Here is a 19,928-nt window from a genome sequence, read left to right on the forward strand (position 1 = left end):
CGCTCACCTGCAAAGTGCTCGTCACCGCCTTGACTTACCTCGATGTGATTGACGATAATTAGGTTTCAGCTGCCTTCTGATGCAGAAATGCACACCACCACAGCGTGGCCTGTTCTGCTCCCGTGGTCGTGCCTCTGAAAGGCTATCGATTCACGCTTTTACATTTTTAAAAGGTCACGGCAATAATTCCACCTGAATTGTGCTAAGTGAAAATAGTTTGCAGAGGTAATATGGTTCCCGCTCACTTCCATTGTAAACAAAAGCCATGGGGTTTTATTTTTTTTTTTTAGTATATTTTAATTACATTTATTTACCTCTCTCTTGCATTATATCAATGAACTATTTGTAAAGCTGTAAGGCAAGTGACCTTCAACGTTATATGACTCTTGGTTCTGTGCAGAGATATTTTTTTTCTATTATGTAAGATGTGCTGGAAGTGCTTATCCTAATACGGTGCTTGCATTAAAAATTAAAAGCATAAGAATAAAAATTGCCTTTTTCCCCTTGTCCCATCATATATCTGTCCATTTTAATAAGGCAAAAATATCTACAGCTCTACGATTGTGGTGTTAAATGTGCTTACTTTCTGTAAAATATCATTGTGGTTAAACAAACAGCCTTCTCTGGCTTGACTGGGAACAGATTGTTCCCAACAGTTTGTTTGACTAACAGGCTCTATAGTGCAGTGAGTTAACTTATTAGAATACAGAGTTACTGCAGCCCAAGCGCCCTGGAAAGATGGTAGGAAGCTATGGATGCTATGACATAAATTATTTCAATAGCTGTGCTGCAATTGGTGATTTTGTATTCTCTTTTTTTACAGGACTTACAATCAGGGCTAAACTCATGAAGAAGAAAGAGAAGGTAAGATTTTATGTGCAGAATGAGCCTTCCTACCTTTCTATAGGGTTTTTTCCCTGTGTTTCCTTTGATTTACATTGTTTTTATGTGTCAGTCATGTGTACATCAATAGAGCTCTTAAATTTTCTACCAGCACAGGTTTATGCCTCCACATGGAGCTACTGAAGAACAAAGCTGAACGTTCCCACCCTACATTGGCTTTGCCGGGGTGATAGTCCTGTGTATGAGAGTACATGGAAAAGGATTTTCATCCTAATCATCTTTAGCATTAATGGTAAGTGACACATGGCAAGATGGAAGCTTAAACGTGCTATGTTCCCATGCACCTCTATTCGGTCCCACTATAGTTGCCATAATTCACTCCACAATTGATTGTTAATTTACTTTAATACATGTGTCTGTAGCAAGTGGAGCTGATAAATAGCGAGAAAGTATGTGATAGGCTATCTAACCTTCTTCATAGAGATGAAACACCACAGAGCTGAAATCCATTCATGCTCCCTGAACACAATGCTGTATTCTGGTTTTCTATTCATAGTGTTGTAAATTTGTCAGCCTAATGGGACACTTGGTAAGACGTTTTCCTTTTTAAGTGCTTTAATGGGAGGAGGTATTACATTGATCCAAAATCTAGCCTAACATTTCGTATCGTGCAGTCTGGAATTGTGTAGTTAGCTGCATAAAAGTTAAGTGGTGTTTTGTTCTTCCCTTTATTTACAGCTGAATTTTGCTAACCTGATACTCAGCATATTATTTATATGTGGAATAAAACCAGCATGCAGGTTGGCCACCAAATTCCAAGGTCGTACTGTATTTTCATCTGGCATACAGACGAGTGGAGGTGGTAAGTAGGCAGAGCACACAGCCAAACTCGCTTTTTTATTTTCCCTCTTTTGGTGACGCGGAAGGGCTGTGGCAGTGGGGATGAAATAGCCACACTAGGACAGACCCAATACGCATTGAGACCAGTAACCTGCTTTTTGCCAGCTGACCCCTGAAAGAATGAGATCTGTGCAGATATCCAGTGATACTTCTCTAAAATATTCCCCAGCACCCACCAATTTGCAGGTCAAGTACTACTTAAGCAGAAGCGATGTCTCTATATTTAGTACCACTGATAGATTTTTCTTCCCTGAAAGGATAAAGTGACCTCAGTTACTCACTATGATGGGTGGCAAACTTTGGAAACAGTTCACAGTGTGAATATTTGTGATAGATCTTAATGAATGTTGGGGGTTTGGGTCAAATAAGGCTGATGTTAGGTGTGATATGGCCACAGGCAAACACTAGCCAGAACAAATTTTTGTTTAAAGGCCAAGAGGCGGATGGGTATCTGAGAAAAATGACCGGTCAGTATGAATCCTGCTCTAAGATAAATATGGAAATGCTGAGATGCAGCCAGGCTCTGAAATACACTTTTTGCTGAGCTGAACTGTGATGCGGTGAGCATCTGCCTTGCATGTAAACTTTGTTATGACACATTACAGGTCAAGATTTTTACTGGTGCTCAAATATAAGCTAGCTCTGATTTCTCCAGCCTCCCAATATTGTTCCTGACTTAGGAAGAGAAGCATTTTCACTAAAACTGTCTCAAGCAGTGAAAGTGAAATATTCTGGGAAATGCTGACTCAAGGGACAATGGCACCAGATGAAGACTTGTGAAACCAGGAAACCCAAGGACCTTGCAAGGAACCTGACCAACCCCATCCACAGAACAAGTTCCTTGAGAGTGCAGAGAGTCACAGGAATCTGCTGAATCGTAAAGTGCTTTTTGTTACCCCTTGTTGTTGTGTGCCACCTACAAGCCTGGGTTAGACAGTGTAGAGCTCAGACAAAGTCCCCACAGCCCTGAGCACATATTGATCTGTGCTGCTGTGGCTCAGTGCTTATAGCTGAGACTTTTCCCTGTCCCTTTGTGTTACATCCCTGTGCTAGGCTTCGCTGAGAAGGACTGCATTTATTCCAACAAAAGCTATCAATCTGTGGCATTGTGTAAAATGAGGAGAAAAAGTCAACATCAGAAATCTTTTCTGTACCATATAAGCTTTGAGATTTCTCCGAGGGTTGATAGTAAGGTGGCAGAATGAGCTGTCTTATGATTTCTTTTTTTGTTTATTGGTTACCTATCTATGAAAAGGCTTTATAAATAATAATCACCAACACAATCACCAGCACAATTGATAGAGACACTTAACCTGCTGGCTATAACCATCTTTTGAATTGGTGTTTTCCTGCCTGGTTAATAGGGGAGCACTGGTGCTGCCAGAAGAAAGATGGCAGAAGTTTGGAGTATGTTGGTTGTGTACTTGGTGAACTTCTGCTGCAGAGAAATGTCAAGGTCAGAACATGATTGAAGAACCCTCTTCCTCTCTTGAAGTCGCTGTTGCTGTATGATATTGTTTTCCACTGTAGAAGGTTCTCTTAAAAATGAGGTTGAGATCCCTAAAGAAATTGCTTCAATCAGCAACAGTGCTTAATGACTGTTAATGGGAAGTGGAGATAGGATAGTAAGTGTTACTTTGATTAATAAGAGAACTGCAGAGAATTTAAATTGTGCCACTGATGGATTATTTTCTTCAAGCTTGATAAGCGCTTCTCATTTGTTCTTAAATTTGGTCAATACTGTTAAAGACAGCAAAATGAAGTATAATTAATTCTATTACTGCTACTCAAGCCCAGTGTTACTGGGAAACAGATTGCGATGCAGACAACAATGTTAGGTAACACTTCTGACAGTTTTATCATATGAGGACCTGCCAGTCCTGAAAAGCAGAGAACCTTTTCTCCTGCATGGTTAGAAACTGTCCGACACTCATTGCCTTTCTTAGCATGTGTTGGTCCATGTGAATCTGCCACAGAAATATTTGCAGTAAAGGAAGTAGCTGATTCTGAAGTATGCGGACAAAACAGTTTATTCCTCACTTGGTATGTGCCCATAATGTAGTTGGTTTTTGAGTATATCACTACAGATTTTGAGTTTGCATTACTACCCGGGTGGAGTAGCACTTACATAAATAGCTTTTGCAGTATAAGGCCCTGTGAAAATTTAGGACATTAGAGGGCTTGGGAGGGAGGGGTGAGATGTGTTTTTTCCAGTCCAAGATAATACAACATTTTATTTGCAGACCCAATGTTTTGTGAATTTAGCCTCTCTACATGCTGTTAGGATCCAGCACAGTGACTAAGACATTTATTACAATGCTGTTTTCCCAAAGATGTTTTCTGTTTGATAATCATGTGTGTTTCTTACCAGTCTTGAAGTTAAGCATGTGTATACTCTCTGGATTAATATGGCCTGTGCAGTAAACAATTACAGCAGCACCTAAATGCTCCAGGTAGAGCCCTGTTGTGTTAGAGATTGGCAAACATTGTAGTCAGGAAAGCTCCCATGTGTTTAGATGCTCTCCTGAAGGGAAGCTCTCCTTTGCTTGGAGCTGTGAGTCACCAGCATCTGCAAAGGTCTCTACTCATGTGCATTTGCTCATCTCACATCTCCTGCCACAGCAGGACATGATCCTACTGAGGATGGGAAGTGCTAATCCAATATAGGTATTTAGTGAGAAGGTAGCGTAGTGTCCAAGCTGGTGAACATACAAACGATCGTTATTCTTTTGAACAAACCTATCTGCATGATACAAAAAAGTAGGGAAAATATCCTGAGAAATGCACATTATTCAGACACCTTAATGCCACTTCTGAAATCAGATTTTAGCAAAAGGTGGTCAGCAGCTCATCCATTCTGCTGTCTCGAAAGAAATCCAGGCTACGTGCAAAGGAATAGGGAAACTGTTCTGTGCTTTCATTAGCAGCAGCTGCAATTATTGCTTAATTTAACAGACTCTGCCTGCTTCAAAATCCATGCTTCTCCAATTCTGACTGCAGAAATTCATTGTGTGAGTTATTTTGAATTAATTTGAAACCAGAGTGTGTTGGCTAATAGTATAGTTATAAAATCAGTGAAGGTCTAATTCTGTTATTAAAAATGTAAAGCTTATGTATTATGAATAAAGAGTTCATTCTCTTCCAAGGATATTCCATAAACATAATTTCTAAAAGTACTGCAAACACAGAAAATGTATTTCAGGCATGAATTTTGGTGCAATGGTTGGTACTCTAGAGTGCAAAAATACATTAAAAGCCTCAGTTGGAAGGTCATGTTTAAAACTCAGAAGCGGAGAACAAAAAACAGTGACAATTCCTTTGCCTCTGAAAGTCACTGTTTATAGCTCTGCTGGCGTTCCATGCAGCAAAGGGAGCAACTGAACATCTTTCATTCGCTTGACTTGTTTGCAAATGCTTGAGGGCAGCTCGTAGGGAATGTGGTGGCCTTACTGAATTATTCCCTCATTGATACTTACGTGCAGATAACGGGGGTGAACGTTGACCCTAATTACTAGACACCCTTTAATTCTACAGGAAAGGATGTCAAGGGTGTCATAATCCTGGCAAATGAAGAGATGGCACCCAGCAAATGAAAAACAATGGTGTCAGAGCACGGATGGTCTTTTTTCTTAAAACAGCTGCAGAGTGCTGCGTGTGTATCCCATACACGCAATGCATTTACACAAGTTTTAACAAGAAGGCTTTTAGATCAAACCAGGAGCCTTGTGCATCTGTACTCTTTCTACAGAGGATCATTTATCTAGGTGGGGCAGCAACTTTTGGAGAGATCCCAGCTGGCATCGTATATTGCCTCTATTGCACCAAACACAAAGAAACTTTAAATCTTAGGTATTATCTCTGTATTATAAAACTAACTGGAGATTTGGAGGCCAAATAATCCTCTGTCTCCCTCTCAGATTTTTCTGTTATTCTATTTTAGTGTCTGTCAGCTTGATGCAAAACCCCACATGTGTATGTAGGTGTGTATATTTGTTCCTTGCCACTGTTTTATTATGCAGCACAATGGAAATTCTACTGGATAACTTGTTTGCAAAGTTGATTCACAGTTGAAGAAAGGTAGGTCCTGTATTCCATTTTACAGCAACTATCCTCCAGAATTAAGAGCTATATATTTGAAGCATTGTGGTGCTGTAAATGTACTTTTTTGAAGGTACTTTATTAGTGCCTGGTTTGTCGTAAGCTAAGGCTTCAATAACAAAAGAGAGCCCTGCATGTACCAAGGGCCCTGATTAAGAGAGGAGTACAGTTTGTTGCAGTTATGTGGGTACTTGGCTATCATATAGGTTTATTAAACCATATAAAGTTTCAATTTACACCATAATATTATATAAAAGATGGAGCACACAAAACTAATAAGTATGCCAATTTCTTTCACAAATGAATGGTATTGTTGGTTGCGTTAAAGCTGGCATTTTCAGAAGCAAGGTTATGCTAGAGTAGTAATTTGCTGTCTCACTGTTAAATTTTGTAGCAGTTAATTACAGATTGAAATAAAATGGATATGGTATAAAAGATAGTAAAATGCCAATATAATGTTATATATTGTTGGGAAGGGGAGAATACATATGTTTACATAGTACATATATACTTGTATTTGAGTCTTTGTTCATTTTGAATATAGTTGTGTAGAAACGGAGTGACACTGTTCTGGTGCAGCATGTCTGGGCCTTGTTCTGTTACAGAGAGGTGAAGTTACTTGTTTTTAGGCCTTGTTTTCCAAAACACTTCCAATTTGCATATAATGTTTTATAATGGCTTTCATAATGTTTGTGAAGTCAAGATACAAAGTCAACACAAGTTCATTTTTTCCCATTGGCATTTCAGAGAGTTCTCAGTTAAATGAAGATGATGGTATTCCATTGTGTTTTCTCTTATTTCAGCCTACCCATGCTCTGGGAGATCGTAACTTATTTCTTCTTAGCATCTCAGAAAATACTCAGGGCATGCCCAAAGCTTGTATTACTGTAACTGTATTACAAATTGTTCAGTAGGCTGTATTTTGGACTTGGATTTGTATTTCTAGATTTTACACTAAGATGAATATTTCTTTATTCCTTTTTTTTTTGCCAAGGGGCCAATCTGAGTTTCCACCTTTCCTGCCTGCTCTTTGCTGGCTTCTATTTTTATTATATTTTACCATCATATGCAAGACTTGGCAGGAGTAATATCAACTAATTATTAAGTAATAATTAATTTACATTATTAAATATTAATTAATAATTAATTGAACGGGGTGAGTGGTGGTGTCCTGCAAATGCACAGTCAAGAACTGGGAAAGAAATAAAGCATCCTCTTTTAAGTAAAAATGAGTTTAAATAAACAGAGAGGGTGAGAGTTCGTGAAGAGCATGTTTGGAAATGCTGCTTTGAGGTTGCACAAAGCTAAAATGGACTTGGATGGAGGAAGGTGTTGTCAGTGGTCCTGGAGATGATGGTTTTCTTTGCTTAAGCTGCTTTCAGCAGAGTTCTGGCATCTGTTGGATTGGAGCACTGGCCCCAGAGGAGATGACTGAGAAGACAAAGCTATGAAGAAGATATGGTCAAAATATCAGGAGCAGTTCAGGCAGTTTTGCTGTTGCGCTCTCAGAATTCAGCAGCTGGGAGAACCTGCAGAGGAGCAGAAGTTCTTCTCCCACTCCTGCTGGCTCACATTCTCAACCCTCTTCTGCTGGTCCTTTCTTTTGCCTTGTTCTAGAGGTACCACCACTTATGTGGAGGAAAACTGGGGCTCTGTGTCAGTACTCCTCAAGATTTTACAACCCTCCAAGTCCTGTGGACTTCCAGAGTGCAAGTAATGACTGTGAGCAGCAGGGAAGAAAACTGGAGAGGGAAGAGGGAACAGAAATCCCTGTCTTTTGGATTTTGCATAGTGTCTTTTGGCTGGATATGTAACTATTTCCTTGTTGCTCTATTGCCAGTCCTGCCCTTAGGTATCTGTGTGTCATATTCACAGCCACAGTGTGAGACACTCAAGCCTTGTAATGCTTTTAAACTAATGAGGGTGCAGTGGATTAGCTCAGGATACATCACACAGTTTCCAGAGGGCTTTTGTGTGTCATTTATGGCTTATGCTTCATAAATAATATCTCTTTTTGTATAGCCTGGCTGTAGCTCACCACCATTTTGGAGCAGGGTTGAGAATGATATCACGATTGGCTTGCTAGGTGAAAGGCTTTTCTATTTAGCTTTTAATAGAGCAAAAGTGACTCTAAATTTGTTAATATTCTTTAGGTTATATAGGACAAATTACAGATAAGTGAATAAGTAATGAAATTTGTAATGAGAATTTCTCAAGTATGAAATGTTGGCGCAAATTAATTGCGGGATTTTACAGCTATTATAGTTTATATCATAAATGCAAAAATGACTAGGGCTTTTTAATTACAGTAGGAACACACTAAATTTTTATGGAGTGCCATTTTGTTAAAGAGGTACTTTAAACATTAAGAGCAAATGCCATCCGTAACAGTGAGCCCAGATATCTGTGCCACATCAAATAAATATGCTATTGCTATAAAATTGTTCCTCAGATACTGTAACTGACACAAAGACTAATAAGTCTCTTTTCACACCTTCATTTTACTGTCTTTTTCTCTTGGTCATTCTTTTTCTTAATTACTGTGTGTTTGCAGAGGGCCACAGCAAATCCCTTGGAAAAAATATACAGAGCTTTTTCACTTACCCTTCAAAGCAGCACTGTGAATCACAAAATGTTGGTGTCTCAGTAGAAGTTAATATTATTGTGGAGGAGAGGAGGAAGGATAGCTGGATGCTAATTCTTATTAAATATTTGATGTGTAGCGAAATCTAATACAGTGGAAACTCAAAGAAATCTCATTACTTGGTGGAACACATTGCATACTAAGAGATGACTCAGACTCAGAAACCAACGAGTGGATTTAGCAAGGAAGCACATCTGAAGCAAGGTCCTGCTGTTCTTTACATTAAAATAAGAACCCGACATATTGTCTGCTACCTTGCTTATCTAGATGTTTCTCAGAGTCCAGAATATGTTTTCAAAACGTCATTGCATGCTATATTTTCCTCCCTGGTGATTCTGTGTCAAGCTTTTCCCCTCTTCTTCTCGCACAGCTGCTCTCAGAGCTGGCTGGACAGCTGTAGGTGCTGCAGATCCTCCTCCGCTTGCACATATCTCCAAGGGTCCCCCCCCGAGCCTCTCCTTCTCCAGCCAATAAATATGTTCCGCTCTGAGGCTGATGGTTTTGCTTAAGCACATGAGACTGCAAACTCATGTTCTTTTTCAGTGCCTCCTCAAACACACAGCATGTCACAGACTGCTTCCCCAGTTAAGGTCTCTAATCCATCACTCACAATTCCTTAAGGGGATTAATTAATTTTAAAAATGGTTGTGTTTCTAGGTATGCTAAACGTCCTCCCTCAAGGACAAATGCTCATCTCTCCATTTGCACATCTCTCTTGATTTGTCTTTCTGGAGTGGCCGGTATTATGCCAATCCCAAACCATGCTTGTGAGGAATTGCAAATGAACTGATCATCAGAGAGCTTGCTCATAATTATCTGCTATCCTTCTCTGAAGGTGAGTCTCACTGGAGTGGAGGCAGCATGCAAATCTGCTGCTGTCGCATCCAGGGGTAAGTAAGAAGGTCTGGAGAAAACAAGCTCTGACAGGGTGCTGGACTGGGACTTGGGAGTGCTGAGTTTCTCCTTCAACTCTGGCACTGGTTGGACTAATGTGTCCCTTTTGACCTCATAACCCATTATCTGCATGTTTTTAATGTGACCTGCTTTGTAAACTGTGTTCCAAAGTTATGATAGAAACGGTGGCATAAATGCTTCTGTCCCTGAGACAGTGACACTCGGAAGGATGTTCTCTCCCATGGGTAGATGTCTACACTGCTTGTTTGGTACTCATTGGTTGTGGGCTGACAGCTCCTACCTGCGGGTGAATAACATTTCTTTTGCCAGATCAAGGTTTGACTTGAGTTTTTTGCTTCTTTTTTTTTTTTTTTTCCTAAAGTGAGAAATCTGTCGCCAAGAAAGTACCAACAAGTCTCGCTTTTGCATTTGATATATCACTGGGGTGAGAAGCTGAGATCAAGTAAAATGAATTTAACTTGGTGAAAGTAGGGCAAGAACATGTCCCCGTGGAAAAAAGAAGTGATCATCAACATTCTAATCCACACAGAGTTCCAGGGAATTTAATACAGTCACCTTTGACAGGGAAGAAGTATTCCCATGCCTCTGTGGTCTAACAGCACATCCGGTCACCCAAATGGCCATTGGTCTGCTGGTGCCCTGGCCTGACCAGTTGCACTGGGGCTGTACAATCAGGGTTGTTCCAGCCAATGCTAGTCCTACAGCCCATTCCTGTGAATTGTGCAGGACCTACAGTCTCTGTTAACCTCCCCCTCCTCCTACTAGTTCCACAGTGTTCAGGGGTAAAATGCTGCACCTCTTACTTCTCCTGTCTTATCCAGTCTCCTTCCTGCATTATTCTTTCAAGGCTTGGTGACAATCTCCTGAACTTGCTTATTTTGTTTTGTGAAAACAAATCAAGGTTATTCAAGCTTCAACCCAAAAGTTATTTGTCTGAAAGGTAGACATAGACATGTCATTGTTTCCCTCAGTGAATTTCCTGGAGCCCTTCCTCACTTTCTTTCTTTGTTCCTGATTCCTTAGCTGCAAAAAAAAAAACCAAACAACCAAAACCGAGACAGTAAAACTACATTAAGTATTGCTTGTGTCCCATCGGGGTGTAGAAAACAACAGAAATTGCTGGAGGGGTGACTGCTGTCTCTGGCTGAGTGTGGTCTGAGCCAGCTGTACTGGGCAGCAAGGGGGGGTTGTACCTGCTTCTGAGAAGTCCTAGAAAACATCGCTCCTCCACTCTTTTCTGTGATGTGAGCCACATGAGATACCACAACCCAGTAAGACCTTGCTAGGACAGGGCCAGGATTAACTGAATAAGATAAAGCAGCTCAGCAATAGGAAAACAACTAAACAAAAAGCCGCACCCAGATAGATTACATTTGCATTTTTTACTTATCATTGCCTGAAACACATACCTCATCAGCCAACTCCTGAAGGATCTTGCTCCTTTCCATATGAATACAAGAAAATAGCACATGTTCTTGACAAATTACATTTAAATAGGAAGAAGAGATGGCTGCTGAAATGCTCTCTTTGTAAATGAAGGTCTTTATGTTTACACAAAAACCACTCGTGGAAAAAAGTAATTTTGCTAATGAGAGATTCCCATATCTCCTAGGGAGTTTTTCATTGCTAAGGCACCGTTTCAGATCCGGCACAGATCTACAATAAAAAGCAATAACAACTAGCTCAAAGGAGTTAATGGTTGAGCTGTGTCTCCAGTAGCAGTGACTGTGCATCACACCCATCACATCAAATGACAGTGATGCACAATGTCAACATGACCAGTGGTGTTGCATGAGCAGCTCAAACTGTGTGAAGTATGAACTCGGCGCTCTCCCATGGAAACGAGGGGCTGTTAATGAAAGCCCGCTTTGTTGTGTACGTATCACTGCTTCATATCTAAGGTAGCTACTGGACCTGTTGCTAACCAGGGAGCTGACATGTCTCACAGCCACTGGATTTTTCTCAGAAGTCCTGGGATCACCGAGGTGGTTGTAACAGATTACTTGCGCTACTAGATACCAGACCCACCGGGGCTACAGTCGATGAGTCTGTTGACTTGCAGATGTATTGCAATGCAGTCTGAGAGGTGACCATTTCTTAAAATCTTACAGTAATCCTAACCTCAAACTGCCTCGGTTTGCTTGCTTTGACTGCCTTTACCAACACAAGCCAGGAACCCTTGAGTCATTTAATCAGAATATACATTGATCCCTTTCCCTGGCCAGCCTTGACCAGCCACATGAGAAAGGGTCAGGACTACCCTCTTTTCCCAAAAATAAGACCTGGCCTGAAAATAAGCCCTAGCATGATTTTTCAGGATTTTTGAGGATGTTCAAAATATAAACCCTACTCCAAAATTAAGCCCTAGTTACAATTCATAAAAAAGTAAATTTAAATGGTGTCCAGGCAGCTATACATGTAAAAAAGTAATAAGTTTTAGAGCAAAAATTAATGTAAAACTCTGTCTTATTTTGGGGGAAACAGGGTAAGTAGGCTTGACCATTCAGTACTGGTGCTCCAAGACAGACTTTGAGTGCATTGAAAAGGCAAACATTTGTTCTGCTGCTGCCTTGCTGAACTGTTCCATGGAGAACCCTCTCAACCCAGCTGCTGGTGTCTTTCATGGGTACCAATTAAATTTTTATATGATGTTTTATAACCATAAATATACTCTACAGACTTGCATGTAATTCCTCTGCTACTTTAACTGCTTTTCTAGGCTCTTTTCAGCAGGCTTATCTTTGTTTTCCTTGTGCTGATTAAAAGGCAAGATATATTTTTAATAGTGTAAGTAGTACCAGAGAGCACACTTCACATAAAAGAAATGTAGTCAAACCTTTGTTATCCAAGTTGAGTAGAAGACATTGCATTAATTCAGCTAAACATGGTTTCAAATAATTAATGGGATTTTCAGGCTACTGACTACAGCAGGGACCATTAGTTTGTTTTGGACAAACAAGGTTTTCGAATGATCAAACCTCCGACTGCAGGTAAGCAAAACAGCATGCAAGAAAATCCTCTGCAAGAAGCTGAAGGGCTAAAAATTTGGTCTTGAAATTAAAGATTTCTCTAGAAGTATTTATGAGACTCAGTGGGCCAAAAATAGCCTGGAAGCAGTCAAAAAGAGCAGTGCCATTCCTCTGGACAGAACCAGTCCTGAATGTACCAGCACAACTGAATATTTCCACAGAGATCCCGATTTCCTGTAAAGAATCTTCCACTTTTATTTTTTTTATTTTATTTTATTTTAGTGCAGTTTATTCCTCTCCCCGGACTGTTTTTTCCCCACAAATAACCCTTAATTGTTTATTTTCCCTGCAAACAGCGAAGAGAGCCATATTGCACCATAAAAGTAATGTCACGTGGGTTCCCATCCCATCAGCTCTCCATGACTGCTGAGTCACGTCTGGGTAGTTTTTGAGTGCTACTACAGCGTTAGAAGACATTTCACAGAAGTCCTCATGATTTATTGAAAAGAGGTGGCCTTTTTCTTCTGTATAACATAGGCTCTGTGGTTTTCAGGTGATCTCTGTTCATTGCTGTAGATGGGAAGAGATCTGGAACTGGTCATGACTGCTGAGGAGGGCAGAGACCCGATGCTTTGTTTTAGGAGGGCTATAGGACCACTTTTTGCCACTTCATCAGTGAAGAATGGTCATAACAGCTTATCAGTAGACTGTGGAAGCCTGGAGAAGCAAAGATGGTTGTGATGGTAAGATCAGGTGCTGTGTAGTGATGAACTGTATCAGGGGAAGGAAATGATTGGTTCCAAAATGATAAAGTGGGCTTTAATTGTCCACATTGCAGTGCCTGGGGGAGTACTACCAGGGAAACTAGAACAGACGGAAATACTGCTGACATTGGAATAATGTGCTATGTGTGAAACCACTGCAGAAATAGTTAAATGGTGCCTTTGCCAAGGCCACAGAGTGAAATGTTACTACACCATGGGGCGGATTAAAATATGCATTTTCTCCTAATTGAGCACAGCAGACTCAGCTGGATGTCCTGTCAGGAGAACAAGAATAATTTGTCACAGCAAGAAATGTATAACTTGACAGAGCATCTATTAGGCAGTACAGTAAAAAAATAAAGTAGGACTTGTGCAGGTTTTCCTTATGCTCCAAACTGTTTGGTATAGGCACCCACATGCTGTAGGTAAATATCAGACTGGTTGGAAGTGGACCAACCTGGTTGTACAATGCTCACTACCCTCATGGCTATCGTATCATGATGATGAGAAGGTTAAAAATCTTTCTGGATCATCCCTCATTAGAAAAGCCCCATAAACAGCAACCGTCCTCTCCCCACAGTGCATTTAACTGGCTAGAGCCAGCAGAGCTTTGCAACAGTTTGTGTCATCACTCTTGGAGAAAATGTTTATGGGGATAGCAAGGTGGTGCTGTGAGAATGGAGGTAAGTCAAGTAAAGAGCTGGGACTTGGTTGCCCATCAAGAACCACATTTTCCTCCTTTGGTAAGTATCTGTTTGTGAGAAGTGTAAAAATGGACTCCATGAAGACATCTATGGGACACGGCTGCTCCTCAGCTTGTGGATTTTGTCCAGTCCTTTCTTTCCTCATGTCACTTTCATATATATCTTTCTGTTTTTCAGGGACACCTATCCTGACTTGGATGCAGCTTTTTTTTGACTCAGTCCACCACCTCCCAACCTGGTGGATGTGCCAAGCACAAAGCCCAGAGCTCTTGCCCTAGCCAAAGTTACGCTGCAGCCTGGAGCGGGGACTGTGTGTGTCATCCCGTGGGTTTAGATATGAAAGCAACTCCATGCTGTCCTCACCTTGCAGCTTTTTCAGTGGGTTGTGTAGTCAGGTGATGCCCAGAAACCCAAACTTTAGCTCCAGCTGCTGTTTTGCGGCACTTCACAGAATCCCATGCTGAATCTAAGGGGCAGCTCCCAGGACTCGGAGCCGCAGAAGCAACCTGTCACATCCATCCATGAGTCTGTGTGGCAGCTAAAGCAAAGTAACATCTACTCAGGCACATGCTTTTTATCTCCCTGAAACGAAGAGCTCTGACTGACAGGGTAATTCATCATTTACCTGGTGTGCGAAGAAGTCACCTGAAGGAGCAAAACCACACATGTTATTTTCACGCTGGTGGAGACATGTGCCCCGTGTGGGACCTAATGTTTTTATAAGTTTCTGTAACCCTAAAAAACAAATTCTGGATTCTCTAGGGAGATGTTATTGGGAATCTTTGTGCCATAGTGTGCTGAAGTGACACAGTGGACAGCCATTTCCAGGATGTGCTTAGCAGTGGTAGGAGGAACAACTGGACTGGGAAAACTCCAGTGACATTGGGAGATAGCACTGGAGGGATCAAAGGACTGGTAGAGGACTTCAAAGGATCCCCATACCTTGCATGGATGGTGCAGGTCACTGCTGCCCCCATCCTTAGCTTTCCAGTGTGGTCAAAGGGCTACTCTTAGCCCAGGTGCTGTGATGCTGGCTGGGGAATACCTGCCTGTCATGCTAGGTGGGCCTGGTGCTCTGTACTGCCTTCACCAACCCCAGCCCCTCAGTGGGGTTGTAATTAAAAAATTGATTTGGGCTTTACAGGTCACCTGGGATGCTTCCCGTCCAGACCAGGTACACCACAGTGGTGGGAGCTGTGGTTAGATTGGAATTGCCCTGGCTGCAGCCAGACATCTGATTTTGATTCTCACATTTGGCCATGGGTTCAGTGTTCCCAGGAGCACCTGCTCAGTTAAGACAGTTCTCACCACAGTCCGGTCACCATCCTCAGAAGGCTTTGCATATGACTGAAGTTTGTGGCGTATGGCACGAGATGCTGAGTCTCAACCGACTTGCAGAAGAAAGCCTGAATGCATCCTGCCTGTCACAGTGATACAGGTACCCATTGTTACTCATTGGTGTGCTCAGCGTAAACAGTGGTTGCGGCCCAAGACTGTGCTCTTTCAATTTTTGTAGTTATTATAGTTGAATCCAGAAACCTGAGCCAAAGCTCAGTACCTCGTTGCACTAGTCACTATGTAAATACAATATAAACACCATCCCCGCCTCCAAAACACTTTGAAGGCTAATGCTCACTCCCAGTGTGTGTGATTCCTTCCGTCTGCACTCACAGCACAGTTGCATTGTGGTAAGTTCGTGCTGTCTGTTCCTATTTGTATGGCATTTGTTCTGCAAAGGCTAGATTCAAACTCTTCCTAAGCATCAGGTTCTCTTCCGTACTGGGCTAATTAATACATAAGGTTCTTCACCATTTCCTCAGCTGTGTTTTCCTCCTCAACCATTTCTGCCAACTCTACTCTCTCCAAATGGCTATTTAACAGCCACTATGAAATGTAAATAAAAGCTCGAAGATGGTACTGGCTCCCTTTATGCAATTCCTGTAGTCAAAAGTAGTTTGGTATGGTGAGATGATTTATGGTGCTGTTGATACATCCGGGTAAGTAAACACCCAGGCTGGGGACATGGAACTAAGTCATTCTCATTTCCTCACATCCAGTGCTATGCAAAGTAAACCAGATTTGCTTAACTAGTTTGCAATGACATGGCACAGGACAGGCTCATAGACCGCACAGATCTTGCCAGAATAAACCAGTTCCAATCTGCCTTGGAAGCTGGTATGCTGTTCATTGCTGAGCAAATCTTGGTAAAAATTGAATTACACTGAGATAACTGGAACAGAGGGACAGTGAAAAATGCCCCAACAGTAATATTTGTATTAGTTTGTCCATATGTTTACTTATTCTGGAGTTTGTGGGTTTACTTATATTGTGGGTTGGACTAGATGATCTCCAGAGGTCCGTTCCAACCCTAACCATTCTGTGTGATCCTGTGTTTGTGATTTTGATGCACACCTGCTGCGTGTTTCTTTGGCAGGATCTCCCACAGCCCAAGTCTTACCAAGTCATAGTTCAGTCTTGCACTTCTTGACCATAAATAAGTTTTTCATTGCTGGTTGGTTCTTTATTTTGGTCTGTGTCTACTCTTTCCTGATGTCTTTTTGTGTCTTTGTTGTGTGCAGGAAGGGTGGGTTCGGGGTGCAAATTCATAGGAATTTTTGTACCCTTGAGGCCAAGTCCCTTCTTTATTCAGATCTTAGAGGTCTTAAGATTTTACTTTCTGGCTTGCTGGACATTTCAAGTTCAAACTCCCAGATCATGAGTCTGGGTCTGGTTTTGTTCTTCTGCTTATTTAAAATTGAATCAGCTCATGGTCATTGAGACCAAACTTCTGTGCTACAAGCAGTTACCTTGAAGCATTTTGGTACTTACCAGACCTGTATCTAACGTGATGTTTCTCTAGAGCCTGGAACTACTTGCTGAAGAAACTTGGTCCTTTCATGCAAAGGTTGTTTGTTCTTCTGTATTTGCAAGCATTGCTTACTGCATGGTGAACTTGAAACTCTTCTAATAATGTATTTGCTTAGATTTTTTGTAACAAGATGGTGATTCCCAACCATAACAAAATCCACCCATCAAAGTGAGTGGCAGACTCTTTTTCAATTCCCGTACATGCTCTTTTTCAGGCTTTCCAAAAGTGATTTTTGACTTAGCCTGTTTCTGGGTTTTACTGAAGCAATCAATTCTTATTTCTTTTCAGTCTGCTTCATCAGTTAATGAGAATTACTACCTCACTGCCTTTTACCTTTTCTTCTTTTTTAAATAATGCATACCTTTTAATGCCTGTCTTTGAGACAAGATTACTATTGCAATGTGTTTCTGTTGCCCATGTAATATCTTTTTCTTTTGTTCTGCACCAGGGATTCTACTTCCTACATGTATCTGGTCTTAATGCACAGCATTTCTCTTTATTTTCTCTGTTTTAATCCAGTTTTAAATAGCAAATTTCATTAAATGTATTACACAAACATTTATTCTTCTCTTCAATATTATTCCCATATTCTCTTGCTGCCTATTCTTCTCCCCTTCTGTGTCCTATTACCCATTGCAATAATCTCATTTATCTGATTTTCCTTTTTGCCTTGCATTAGAATAAAGTATGGGGATTGAGTCTCCCAACCTTCTCCCCTCTGTTTCTAGTTTAAAGTTCTATCAGTTTTGCAACCAGAATCCTGGGAGTTATCCATGTGGAGTCCATTCCTAAGAGCAGTTCTCACACTGAACCCTTTTGTAGGGTCACCCATCCCAGCACCTTGTTCATAGCACTGGCCCATGAGCCATGGGCTTATCCTACCTCGAGTCACACTTTTGCTCTTTGCCTACCTAAGTGCACCTGTAACTTTATTCATTTCTGCATTTTCACCTGGCAGCCATCCCTGATCACCTCTAATGTGGTTGTGGCGGTGCCATTTGGCCCATCATGAAGGACAGCTCATGGGTTTTCTTCCTTCCTTCCTTCCTTCCTTCCTTCCTTCCTTCCTTCCTTCTTTCCTTCCTTCCTTCCTTCCTTCCTTCCTTCCTTCCTTCCTTCCTTCCTTCCTTCCTTCCTTCCTTCCTTCCTTCCTCTCCCTTTCTCTCTCTTTCTTTCTTTCTTTCTTTCTTTCTTTTCTTTTCTTTTCTTTTCTTTTCTTTTCTTTTCTTTTCTTTTCTTTTCTTTTCTTTTCTTTTCTTTTCTTTTCTTTTCTTTTCTTTTCTTTTCTTTTCTTTTCTTTTCTTTTCTTTTCTTTTCTTTTCTTTTCTTTTCTTTCTTTCTCTCCCCCTTTTCCACTTTCTCCCTCTATTTACCTCTTCTCTTCTCTTCTCTTCTCTTCTCTTCTCTTCTCTTCTCTTCTCTTCTCTTCTCTTCTCTTCTCTTCTCTTCTCTTCTCTTCTCTTCTCTTCTCTTCCCTCTCCCCTCCCCTCCCCTCCCCTCCCCTCCCCTCCCCTCCCCTCCCCTCCCCTCCCCTCCCCTCCCCTCCCCTCCCCTCCCCTCCCCTCCCCTCCCCTCCCCTCCCCTCCCCTCCCCTCCCCTCCCCTCCCCTCCCCTCCCCTCCCCTCCCCTCCCCTCCCCTCCTCTCCTCTCCTCTCCTCTCCTCTCCTCTCCTCTCCTCTCCTCTCCTCTCCTCTCCTCTCCTCTCCTCTCCTCTCCTCTCCTCTCCTCTCCTCTCCTCTCCTCTCCTCTCCTCTCCTCTCCTCTCCTCTCCTCTCCTCTCCTCTCCCCTCCCCTCCCCTCCCCTCCCCTCCCCTCCCCTCCCCTCCCCTCCCCTCCCCTCCCCTCCCCTCCCCTCCCCTCCCCTCCCCTCCCCTCCCCTCCCCTCCCCTCCCCTCCCCTCCCCTCCCCTCCCCTCCCCTCCCCTCCCCTCCCCTCCCCTCCCCTCCCCTCCCCTCCTCTCCTCTCCTCTCCTCTCCTCTCCTCTCCTCTCCTCTCCTCTCCTCTCCTCTCCTCTCCTCTCCTCTCCTCTCCTCTCCTCTCCTCTCCTCTCCTCTCCTCTCCTCTCCTCTCCTCTCCTCTCCTCTCCTCTCCTCTCCTCTCCCCTCCCCTCCCCTCCCCTCCCCTCCCCTCCCCTCCCCTCCCCTCCCCTCCCCTCCCCTCTTCCCAGTCAGGACCTTTTCCATCCCTACAGCACATCCTTGCTCATAGCTGCCAGTACCCATCCTCTTGTCTAAATCTGACTTCGACAACAGTCTTCTCAATTAGTCTTAATAAAAATCACTGGTCACAAAGGCCTTCCTCCTGGCAGTGTGAGAAAAAATGCCTTACAGAGTCCTCTGGGTTTTCTTTTTCTCATACAACATCCTGATTCTTCCTTTGAGTGCAGCCTCTTACTTCTGTTGGGGTTGAGTATCTTTCTTGTCCTCTCATTGTTTGTGTACTCATACTCCTTCCTTTTTTTCCAGTGAAGCAAACCTGTGCCTCTTTTTGCTTCTCTCTGCTTATTCTCTGTTTCTTCTTTCATGGTTGCGCGTTCTACATTCACGATCATCTAATGATCCATCCAATGAATATCTTACTCAGAAGTTATCTAGAATCTGACAACTCTTGCCACTGTCACCTGTTTAAATACCCATCTGAGATTCACCTGCACATCAATATAATGATACCTAGCTGCCTGACCTTTAGAAAATCATATTTATATTCTCTTCCTCCTAACACAGACTAAAACCGCACCTCTTCTTCAACCACCAGGAGACACCTACCAGTGGGCCTGCAGGTGTGAAGCTAAGGGCAAAGTTGGACTATGCAGTTGGGAGTGCACTTAAGAGCTGTGTTGATGAGTGGGCTGAGGAGGTCTCATACGCTTCTCATACTCTCTCCCTTCGCTTTGTTAATTGTTTCAGTGCTAGCAGGAATTAAAAGTAGTAAAAGTTTATTTTTAGACACTGAATCAAACAAATGTGCTATATGCTCAGTTTAGGAATTAAAAATCTAGCAATACATCTTGAAAATGTTTTTTAAAACGTTCCACTTACTGCCATTACAGGGTATGAATTATTTTATGGATTTGGGTTCCTCTCTGTTATTAAACACATTAACTCGATTCTAAGAAGCCAGTTTTTGATTTTTCTGATCCTATTACATGTTGTCTGCGTCACCATAGTCCATCATAGAGGAGTTAGGTCTCACATCCCAAACATGGGATTATGGCTTTGGGGA

General features: G+C 42.1%; 1 long non-coding RNA gene across 5 annotated transcripts in view; it reads left to right on the plus strand.

Moving 5' to 3' along the window:
* The first annotated feature begins 816 nt into the window (after positions 1-816).
* Positions 817-19,928, plus strand: part of LOC136098625 (uncharacterized) — a 31,762-nt gene continuing 12,650 nt past the window's right edge. The window contains exons 1-5 of one of the 5 annotated variants that reach the window (XR_011737724.1): positions 817-864; positions 995-1,135; positions 1,582-1,705; positions 9,143-9,320; positions 12,923-15,275. This is a non-coding gene — a long non-coding RNA (uncharacterized lncRNA). Of the gene's footprint in view, positions 865-994; positions 1,136-1,581; positions 1,706-9,142; positions 9,321-12,922; positions 17,829-19,928 lie in introns of those variants that run through there. The other 4 variants (XR_011737722.1, XR_011737723.1, XR_010650966.2 and 1 more) reach the window with 4 other exon arrangements.

The sequence above is a fragment of the Patagioenas fasciata genome, chromosome 2, assembly GCF_037038585.1.
Source record: "Patagioenas fasciata isolate bPatFas1 chromosome 2, bPatFas1.hap1, whole genome shotgun sequence".
NCBI classification, from domain to species: Eukaryota; Metazoa; Chordata; class Aves; order Columbiformes; family Columbidae; genus Patagioenas; species Patagioenas fasciata.